Source organism: Gracilinanus agilis, chromosome 5 (assembly GCF_016433145.1).
Source record: "Gracilinanus agilis isolate LMUSP501 chromosome 5, AgileGrace, whole genome shotgun sequence".
NCBI classification, from domain to species: domain Eukaryota; kingdom Metazoa; phylum Chordata; class Mammalia; order Didelphimorphia; family Didelphidae; genus Gracilinanus; species Gracilinanus agilis.
The window spans coordinates 263447915-263459435 of NC_058134.1; the positions used below are offsets into that span (position 1 = coordinate 263447915).

The window sequence follows — 11521 nt, forward strand, 5'->3', positions numbered from 1 at the left end:
GTAATAAAAATAAATTAGGTAATTAATTTTTAAAAAAGAAAAATAAAATCACCAGTTCTTGGGCCTTCTGAATGATAGTTACAGTTTCTCATTGTAGATTACAAAAAAAAAAAACCAAAAAAATCTTTTTTTTTTTTCCTGTCTGCCTCTGTTTCCATCTTCCTAACATTGATGTACATGTATACCCACCAAAAAAAAAAAAGAGTGCCGCACACCTAGGGTGAACCAAATCGACTGAACTGATCAGGAGAGATTTTGTAGTCCTAGACCTACATGGGATCTCCTGAGATCTCACTTCCAGTTTTGCCATCTCTGCCCAAGTCAATACAAAAGGGGGCCCTACCATCCCCATAAGCCACCAGCTATGGGGTACATACTGGGACAACGTTGGGAAGTAGACTATACGGAAATCAAACCCAGAAAGCTCGGGTACAAGTACCTTTTGGTATATGTAGACACTTTTTCAGGGTGGGTAGTGGCTTTCCCCACTAAATCAGAAACTGCCAAGCAAGTCATCAAGAAACTTCTGCATGAAATCATTCCTTGATTTCACTACAGATGGGCTCAATGGACCAGCATTTGTTAGCCAGGTCACCCAGCAACTTTCAAAAGCTCTTGGCCTCACTCGGAAGCTTTGTTGTGCATATTGGCCACAAAGCTCAGATCAGGGCGAAGGCATGAATGGAACTCTCAACTAAACTACTCTTAGAAACTAAAGGGACATGGAAGGATGTCCTCCCTGTTGTCTTGCTCAGTGTCCGGTGCATGCCACATAGCTTGGGCCTTACTCCATTTGAGATCATGTTCGGTGGGGCCGCTCCTTCCCCACATAGGGAAAGAAATCTTAGCAGAACTAAACAATTATTCTTTTTTCTCCTCCCTCCATGCATCCCAGCGAATTAGGGAAACTGTGACTGCCGGAGTTCCTACAGTTGTCACAGACAGACTAACCCCTATTCCTGTTTCAGATGCTGCCCACCAGGCATCTCCGGAGACTTGGTCTGGATCTGACACCTCAATGCAAAGGCACTGGAGCCATGGTGGGCTGGACCATACCTCCTTATCCTGACCACTCCAACTTCAGGGAAGGTTGCTGGAAAGCAAGCCTGGATCCACAACTCCCACTTGAAAAAGGCAACCTGACTCCTGGACTCCCCCCATGGGTGGAGTATTCAGCGCTCCAGGGATCCTTTAAAAATAACTGAAAAAGAGCACTGTGGTCCCATAATGACCCCTTAAGTGTCCTCTTTACTACTGCTCTCCTTCTGCTTTGTTATGTTCTCCCCTTCCAGGTAAGTCTCTGGACATACCACTGGACCATTATCCGAACTACTGATGGGAAGCTTTGGAACTCCACCAAATCATCTTCTAGAACCCAATCATCCACTTCAACCTGTCACCTGGTGGACAATGATCCTCAGTATAGCTGCAAAAGGGAGGACTAGAGACGTTGGCCTTGGGCACACGGGTGGTATGCCTGCCCCTCTGATGGACCCCCTCACTGTACCAGCCCCAGTGACAATTACTGTGCTTCCTGGGGCTGCGAGATTGGCCCCCTGGCTGTCCACCCCTAGTGACAACGGTGGAACCATCTCCATTAACATGGTTGCTGTGCAAGGGCGGGATAAGCTCAGCAGACAACCTTGGGTGGGGAATCAGGCAGCCGTCAAAATTCTGGATGGATTTGCTGACCATTGGCAGGGTGGCCATTCTTGGGGTTTTGGGTTGTATGTATCCGATAGTGACCCTGGTTGGTCCTTTACTGTCCAGCAATTCCCAGTGTGAAACCAAAAAGAGCTGGCTCCCCAGCCTGTTGGCCCTCTGAAGGACATTTTCATTCCACCTACTCTTCTGCTTTGGCCTCCAGCATCTCCTGAGACAGGCAGTGTTACTACTCCTACAAACCGTTACCCTGCTACCCCCCAGGATGATCAACAACCCTTTCCTAGGAATCTTGGACATTGTTTTTCACTTTCTTAACCCATCCTCCCAGAACCTAACTGCCTCCTAAGCCCCCTTATTTTATTGGTATTGGAGCCCAGGCTTCTTTCCAGAACAACACCCAGCCCCGCAATGACTCCCTCATTACTTTACTCCTGACAGGAAACGGCACAGGTTCGACCACCTCCACCAGTGGTCATAAGCCCCTAAGGAAACACTGTTCCAATATAATCCATGCTGAACTTGAGGGAGGAGGGAAGGGTCCCTATTTTGTAGCCCCCTCTGGGACCTGGTTTGCCTGCAATTTAGGAATCACCCCTCGAGTCTCGCCCCTGACCTTAGCTGAGGACGATCCGCCCTCTGTTTGCATTCTGGCACACATCATTCCTCAGGTACTATTTCTCAGGTGAAGGAGGTTGGGACCACCTAGCCACCACTGGCCTGATGCGGACCCTCAGAACCCAGATTCTCATCCCAGTCCTTGTTGGCCTAGGGATTGGTGGCTCTGCCGCCCTGGACACCACGGCCCGGATCACTTGAACTGCCCCCTTTCATGTCCTAGCAGCCCAAGTGGACTGAGATCTCTGAGAACTTGAACACTCTATAACCCTTCTAGAAAACTCAGTTGCATCCTTGGCTGAGGTGGTTCTGCAAAATCGTAGGGGTCTTGACTTGTTCCTGAAGCAAGGTGGGCTCTGTGTTGCCCTAGGGGAGGCCTGCCATCTCTATGTAAACCACTCTGCTATCATCCCTGAGAGCCTCTCAGCCAGGAATAGAGTACCAGAGGGAGAAGGGGCCAGCGCTCAGACCCTGGGCTGCTTTCAAACCCTCTTCTCTTGGTCGCCCTCTTAACTACCCTACTTACCACTGTGGCCGTCCTTCTTCTCCTTGGTTTCCTCATAGGCCCCATTGTCCTTAACTGCCTCCGTCCTTATATTCACTCCGCTACAAGCTGTGAAGTTATTAGTTACTCATCACCAATATTCAGTCTTACCTATAGTTGATAGTCCAGTCTGATGGAAGCTTACGAAGGTGGCTCTCAGGGGAACTGCGTTCATTAGTCCCAACAGGAGTCGGGAACATTATAACAAAGACTCAAAGGGCCCAAAGTGCCACATCCTGTTTGCCCTAACCTCACTCCCAATGCAAGCTTATCTTTCAGTCAATTTCCCCTGTTCCAAGAAGTACCCAAATTCCCCACATCCCTAGCGTTAGAAATGTAACATCTGCATAACCACATCCTTTTGCTTCTATGTTCCCTTCTGTAATCACAGCAGCTTCCATGAAAAACCCCCTTCTGTCACTAGGCAGAATCTAGGGCTGACCAATCCTCTGACTTTGTAAACAATCTCTGTCCTACTTTGAAAAACGTATATATATTCTGTTCTTAAAAGGCAAAAGGGCTGCTTTCTCTGAGGATGCCCCAGCACTGGCAATAAAAGAATCTCCAACGAACTTTCCTGGGGCCATGTGGTTATAGTCCAAGTGTTCCATAACAATAATCATATCTTGAACTCTTGATTGTCCTTGGTAGTAGTGAGGAGCAGTCTATAATGGAAAATGCCAAAATTTGATTTTAACTATTAGTTTTAAATTCTTTTTTGTCCCAATATATGATGGATTTGATTCCCATCCTCTTTGAAGTCCCTCTTATCTATTCTGTGATGGGATCATTGACATGACTAAAAGATTAATAGGAAAAGTGAGGAAATAGCATGGAGTAAAAAATTTCATAAATTAGAAGATGAAGAGGATGTGCTTAAATCACTTAATTTTGCATACATATCATACATATATATCATTCCATATGAACACATTTACATATATATCATATCATCATATACGTCATGTTACCATAATCAACTTACTTTTCCACCTTCTTTCTAAATAATTCCTTCTATATTCTCTACTACTAAGAGTAATTCTTGAGAATTATAGAAATCCTCATATTTGACCTTCATATTTTTTGTTTAGGTCTGGCTTATTCCTCAGGAATGCTTGGAAATCTTCTATCTTATTAGATGACCATTTTTTCCTCTGAGAGAGTATACTCAGTTTTTCTGGATATGTGACTCTGGGTTGTAAACTCAAATCTTTCACCTTTCTGAATATCATATTCCCAGCCTTCAGATGTAGAATGTAAGAAGCTGCTAGGTCCCGAGTGATCCTTATTGTAGCTCCATGGTATATGAATACTTTCTGGCTGCTTTAAGTACTTTTTCCTTGACTTGGTGGCTCTCAAATTTAGCTATTATATTCCTGGAAGTTGTAAATTGAGGATTTCTTTCTGGAGGCAATCTGTGAATTCTTTCAATTTCAATTTTATTTTCTTGTTCAAGGATCTCTGGGCAGTTTTCTTTGATAATTTCTTGTATTATGACATCCAAGGTTTTTTTCTTCATCTTGGCTTTCAGGTAATCCAATAATTCTCAGATTGTCTCTCCTAGATCTGTTTTCTAGGTCTGTTGCTTTTTTTTCAATAAGATATTTCATGTTTTCCTCTGTTTTTTTTTTTTTCATTCCTTGATTTTGCTTTATTGTTTCTTGGTTTCTCATGAAATCATTTGTTTTAGATGGTCAATTCTGATTTTTAAGGCCTGGTTTTCCTCTGTCAGTTTTTGTTTTTCCTTTTTTTTTTCAATTGGTCCATTTCTTCTTGCATCACTTTCATTTCTCTTCCCCACTTTTCCTTTACTTCTAATAATTGGGTTTTGAAGTCCTTTTTGAGCTCTTCCAGAATCTGTATCCAATTCATATTTTTCTTTTGGATTTTGGGTGTGTTTCCTTTGCTTTCTCTGTCCTTTTCTGTGTCTGCACCTTGCTCTTTATCTCTGTAAAATGTCTTTAGAGTTAGGTGCTTTTTTGCATGTTTATTCATTTTTCCTATCTAATTATAGGTAGGCTCTGTTTTCTGGGAAGTTGGGGTACCCTCTTAAACTTCAGTCCTTTCTTTTTATTTGCAGCTCATTTTCTGGGTTGTTACTAGTTTACCAGATGGTCTGAGGACTGAGAGCTCTGAGAGACCCCTCCCCCTACTGATTCAATTGACCCTTGAGATGCTGATAGCTTCAAGACTTTCCTCAGGCTTGGGTGTAAGCTTTTGATCTCAGTCTGAATTTGATCAGGTCAGGTGCTGATCAGATTCTAACCCTTGGCTTAGGCATCTGGTTTTTGGTCTCAAGGTGTTCTTGATTCAATCAGGCACACCTTTGATTGCCCTGTCCTGGAGCTCCACCCTTAGTTTTGGGCAAAAAGATCCTGAGGCATCTCTCCCTGAGAAATGTGTCCTCACTTCAAACCATGGATTATGTCCTCATCCCAAGCCCAGACTGGGATTCCTGACTTCACTCTGGGCTCACATAGACAGGCCCCCTTTGGCCCAAATTGCCTTAGACTAGGACACTGAACTTCTCCACAGGTTTGGAATTTCAAGAGTTATTTGTTCGCTTGGACCACTTTTTGCCCAGCAGGATCTCGGGGTCTGACAGCTTAGACTTAAGTTCAGAACCTATGAGAGCAGAAGTGTGGGGAGGTAGGGGTGTGGTTTGCTCTTGGCTTGCTCTTCACTTGCTGCTATGCATCTTGCTAGCTCTGCTCCCCTCTCATCTCAGTTCCCCAGATGATCTCTGCCTACCTTTTGTGGTTTTCTTTTTTTGAAGGTTATTTCCCTCTATCTCTTTGTTGGTTCTTTCACTCCTGTATTCATTTTGTGGAGATATTTTACTCTTGGCTGGAGAAGATTTTCATGGTGAAACAGGAGCTGCTGCCCTTGATACTCTTCCATCTTGGCTCCACCCCCGGAAGTCAAGATTTGTGCTTTAGAAGCACATCTAGGCCAGTGTGTGAAGGTATTTGGTTAGGTCCATAGGTCGCATAAGCAAGGGAAGAATTTAATGTTTCTTATATTAAGAGATGGTAAGGGATGTCTTCAATGTCAGATGAACTGTGTCAGTGTTACAATGGAGTGGTTTTGTCTATAGAAAGTAGTGTGGCAGTTTATGGAACACTCAATCTTACACCTGAAGGTAAGTAAGCACCAGGAGTCCATGAGTTAAGCTAGACTATTGGGAATTAATTGGCTTGGCCCCTGCTAGAGGAGCTGATAACCTGATAAATGAAGAGTCTGATATAGATGTCCAGCTTAACAATAGGTAAATGATGATCAGAGGAGAGAGTATGTCCAAAATATTGAAAGTGCATTCAGTGGTCACCAGATGTTTTAGAAATTTTTTGATAGGGATACTTATTTTTTGATAGGGATACTATGAAACATCTCCTCCAATATAAGTAGAAACACAGGTGGAAGGTGGTGCCACGCTTTTCAAATTTGACTGTTTTGGAGATGTATTTTTAACTCAGTCATCATGACTATATTTGGAAACTTGTCTCCCAGCTTTAAGAGATGTCTTTTGTATTGCTCAGTCATACAGAGCAGAACAGTACAGGACATGGAGACACCTAGCACAATACACTCACATTTAAGCTGAGTGCCCTTTCCTGACTTTTGATGATCTACTAAACCAGTGATGGGCAAACTATGGCCTGCCGGCCAGATGTGACCCTCTGAAATGTTCTATCCTGCCTTGTGAAATTATTCCTAATCTGATGAATACAATGAGTAGGAGATAATACAATGAAACTTCGAAAGAGTTGCCTTAGAAACAGATTGACAGATGAGCATTTCCTTTCCTTTGGCCTCCTCTTTAAAATGTTTGCCCATCACTGTCCTAAACCATTTGGAAGACTTGGTTTGCGATGTAGTAGACAGTATCTTAAAATTATCTGCAGCAAACTTATTATATGACCTCAACTTGACCTTCACACCCCCCAAAAGAGCTTTCAAGTGGATGAACTACTCAGAGGCCATTGTGTGGCTAAAGGAACAAGATGTAAAGAAAGAGGATGGTAACTATTATGAATTTGGAGAAGATATTCCAGAAGCCCCAGAGAGACTGATGACAGACACCATTAAATGGACCAATCTTGTGTCGATTTCCTGTAGATATCAAATCCTTCTATATGCAGTGATATCCCGAGGATTCCTGGCTTACTGAATCTGTAGATGTGTTGATGCCAAATGATGAGATTGTGGGAGGTTCCATGCCTATGTGGGTTAGTGAAGAACTGCTAAAGGGATATAAAAGAGAAGGCATTGGTCCCACTCCCTACTACTGGTACACTGACAGGAGAAAATATGGTATAGGCCCTCATGGAGGGTATGGCTTAGGCTTGGAATGATTCTTAACTTGAAATTCGAACAGATATCATATCCAAGATGTGTACTTGTACCCATGCTTTGCCCAGGGTTGTAAGCCCTAACTGTCCATTGAATGACAGTAATAGGGAAGGGTATACATGGCTTAATGAAAAGACATGACTTCCCATTAGGAAATGATCCATTTTTTTTGTTCTATTGGACTGTCACTGCTTCTGTTGTCTATTCTCATTGCCCTAAAATGGTCATAATAATTTGGGATATCCCAAAACATCAAGTGATATTTATGTTGTCATTTTTAGAAAAATAATTGCCACTATATATTAGGGGAGAGAAATTGTAGCATATTAGTATGCAATTACTAATGTATTTCAGTTCTGATTATGGACTGTATAGGACCATGTGTCTCATATACCATTAATCACTGACACCTAGTATTTCTATTTGATCCTAGTAACTTGAAATTTTTTATTTCTTTTTCTTTGCTACAGAAATTCCATGTTTTATGATTTATGGCATCTTATTCTTTCAGTGGATTAAAAACCAAAAGCTTGGAATAAAATTGATACCTAATTAGATTAACTAGATTTGATTGCTTCAATATAAATGTCATTCGGTTGTAGATACTGGAATAAAATGAATCATTTTATTGAGCTATGTATCCCCTTTGTTATTGTCAGATAAGCGTTACAGAGTTTACATGCATTTAAACAATTTTGTGTACTGCAGAAATGAAAAAATTTCTAGGATTTATCAAATTGTTTAGTAGAGGTAAGAAGGGAGAAAACAGTATGAACACTATTTGGGGGTTAGTTAAACAATTGGCAGGGTTTCTATTCTTTTGTTCTGCTGAAGAGTCAGGCTACTTTTTTCTGGCATTTCCATAGATAATCTGGAATAAATGAGTTCCCCAAAAATCTGAAGCTAGGGTAGTAATATAGTAATTAACAATTAATAGAAATAATTGTCTGAACTTTCTCATTATGTTTTGGGTTCTAATTTGGGCCATCTTCTTCATTCACAGTGTACTTATTATTTCAGTTCAGATTTGGTCAATTAAAATGCATGTTATATACACTAGTTAACTGTAATCTTGGAAATCAATATATGGCAACCCTGGGGGTGGGGTGGGGGGAGGGCGGGAAGTAAACCTGGTACCCAGGTTTTCCTACTTATAACCTTCTATCCACTGTTTCATTCCATTTTTTTTAAATAAAGGTTTATGTTTCAAAAAAGAGAGCTATATTTTAATGAGCATTTCATGAAAGTTTCCTGATGCAGGAATGTCTCTATATTTTGTATATACTAGCTGCTTAATTAATTTTTTCAATTTCAACTAAATCAAATCAGAATATAGTCTATTTCTGAATGAATCCTTCTTATAGACAAAAAGTCCAAATAATATGGTTACCGTGTGGAAAATACCAACAGTACACAGCTCAGTAGCTGATTTCTACCATCTAGAAAATGATCTTAAACAATTTTGTAATCAGCCAAAATCAACCCTGTTAAGTGTAATTATGGGATTCATTTTTATCATCACAATGGAAACCAAAAACAGAACTATTGAAAGAAGAAAGAATAGAAGGGCAGCTATTTTTAACCCTGAAAAAATTAACAAGTTTTAATTTTTTTCAAACACACTGAGAATGTTTCAAAAAATCTCTAAGCACATGTAATTAGCAAGTTTCCCAAATAAGTTTTATGCAGGCTTAAAGGTATTATACTATGTTGTGGCATTGTGATGCAGATAACTGCTTTCCAAGTGGTTGATTCAAGTTTGTCTCCCCATCAAAATGTTTTAAAAAAGAAAAGGATGAGGCAGTAGGGGAGAAGGAAAGAAAGGAAAATAAATAATGACAAAAGGAAAGGGGATGATGTAAATCACAAGAAGTATAAAGGAAGAAGAAATCAAAAGGCCTTTGGAGGAATCAAAGACAAGGTTATTTTGACTAGGCCAGAGAAGAAAAGAAAGGTATAGAGAAGGAACAGAAATCATCATCTGCACGGATGGTTAAGAGAAAGGTCAAAGGAATTTTTATAACCAGCAAAGTTGATATAATTTGCAGACTTTGTAGTAGTATACATACAATTTGGAATAAACACTTCTTAGTACTTAGCAAAAGGTTATGATTATAAAAGAAGACCCATAGAAAGTAAAAGCAAAATATAATCACATAGATAATGTATATTATGGAGCAAAGTACCAATATATGTAATGAAAAGCACTAAATTCTCATCATCAACTTTAATGACTTCCAATCCCTAGTCCCCAGTCTCCCTATCTATTTTTGATGTACAAGTTGAGATAGATAGAAATACTGAGAAACCTTTGTCTCAGGAGTCTATTGATAAATGTGCAAAATATGGGTAAATTAGAACTCCTAACAAAAGTAAGCAAACAACACACAAATCTAATTGATTCTTGGTGTGATTGGATCCATGACTGAAATGTGGTCCCTGTAGGACCTGTTTCCTTAATTTCCATTTCAAAAAGCAACAGATTAAATAAAATGCAGAAGTCAGAGTATCCTTTTAAAGAAAATATACTATTCTGAACACAACATAGAGAACCATTGGTTAAAAATTAATGGGGACAGAAGCAGAAATGTTATTGTTATTAGTCTGTATTATAGACTACCTGAATTAAAAGGGAAATAGATGCAGAATTTAGGAATCAGATCACAAATATGACAGAGGCATGATAACAGTGATAGAAATATAAATTATCTGAGCCTTTGCAGGAGTTTTCTCTCTCCTGCATGAAGAGAATGGTTTATAATTCTCAGTTTGCCATAATAATATTCTAATTCTAGAAGAGGTGGAGGAACCAATCAGGGGACTGCCCTCCTAGGTCCAGTGTTCAAAAAAGAAAGAATATAGTCTTTAGATGTATTGCCTATGATTTTAACTATGAGTTTCACAAAATGGCAGAATATATTATTAAAGAGGATTGTAGTAATCATTTAGAAAAAGAAGAGCCTCAGAGGGGCCTCACATATATAGCTTCACCATTAACAAGTTATGTCATAACTCATGATGAAAAATGCTATCTACCCCAGAGACAGAAATGATGAATTCTGAGTGCTTCCATTATGAGAAATAGGCAAAGGGTAGAGTGAGCTTCTAGGGTGAAGAGGTTTCTATGGCATGGCAGAGAAAGTTCTGTGGAGATGAATTAGCAGCACAGCTTGGTGAGTGATGAATACTGACTGATTAAAGTATAGTTTGAGAGACTTGAAGCTGTATGAATGACTAGGCCCCAAGAAAAATATTTAATGGACTAATTTCAATGTGGAAATTGATCTCTAATAAAGTAACTACAGATATCTGGTCAGTACTTTGTTATTTGATAATTTTATTAATAACTTGGAAGAAGGCATTAGTAGTATGCTTCTCAGATTTGTAGATGACAAAAGGGAGCAAGTATTAGTAAAAAATTTATGATAGATTCAGAATTTTAAAATTCTAAAACAATGAGCCAAGACTATAAGGTGAAATTTATGCATAATTTTCACTGGAATTTTTTAAAAAGTGATTTCACAAGTTCAATATGGGAGAGGCATGGATAAATATCTTGTCTGAGGAATATTTAAAGTTTCTAATAAGAAGAATATTAACTAGCAATTATATCATGTTTTAAGATTTGAAAACTATTTTTTGATTGCCTTATTTTGTCTTTATAAAAACAATGGGAAAGAGGTATCATAAGTATTGTCCCACTGTATTGTATTTTATTTAAATTTATTTATTTAGAATATTTTTCCATGGTTACATGATTCATGTTCTTTCTCTCCCTTTCTCCTTCCCCCCTCCTGGAGCTGATGAGCAATTCCACTGGATTTTACATGTATCTTTGTTTAAAACCAATTTCTGTATCATTAATATTTGTAATAGAGTGATCATTTAAAGTCAAAATCCCCAATCATATCCCCATTGAAAGATGTGATCAAGCAAATGTTTTTCTTCTGATTTTCTACTCCCACAGTTCTTTCTCTGGATGTGAATAGTGTTCTTTCTCATAAGTCCCTCAGAATTGTCCTGGGTCATTGCATTGCTGCTGGTAGAAAAGTCTGTAACAGTCAATTGTGCCATAATGTATCAGTTTCTGTGTACATATCTCATTTTATTGTTGAGAAAAAAAAATTGAATGACTAGCCCAGGGTCACACAGTTGTAAGTGTCTGAGGACTTGAACTGAGTTCTTCCTGATTCTATCCACTGATTCTATTTACTGTATCCCCTAGCTGCTTTAATTCAGTAAGTTAAATTTAGGTCAATAATATAATGTAGAAGCAGACCCAACCATGTCACTCTTCTTAGAGTAAGTTAAATTTAGGTCCAATAATATAATGTAGAAGCAGAC

At 39.3% G+C, this 11521-nt stretch overlaps 1 pseudogene; it reads left to right on the plus strand.

Annotated features, from left to right (window-relative positions):
* Window positions 1–1335: 1335 nt before the first annotated feature.
* LOC123250167 lies at window positions 1336–7260 on the plus strand (annotated as a pseudogene).
* The last annotated feature ends 4261 nt before the right edge of the window (window positions 7261–11521 follow it).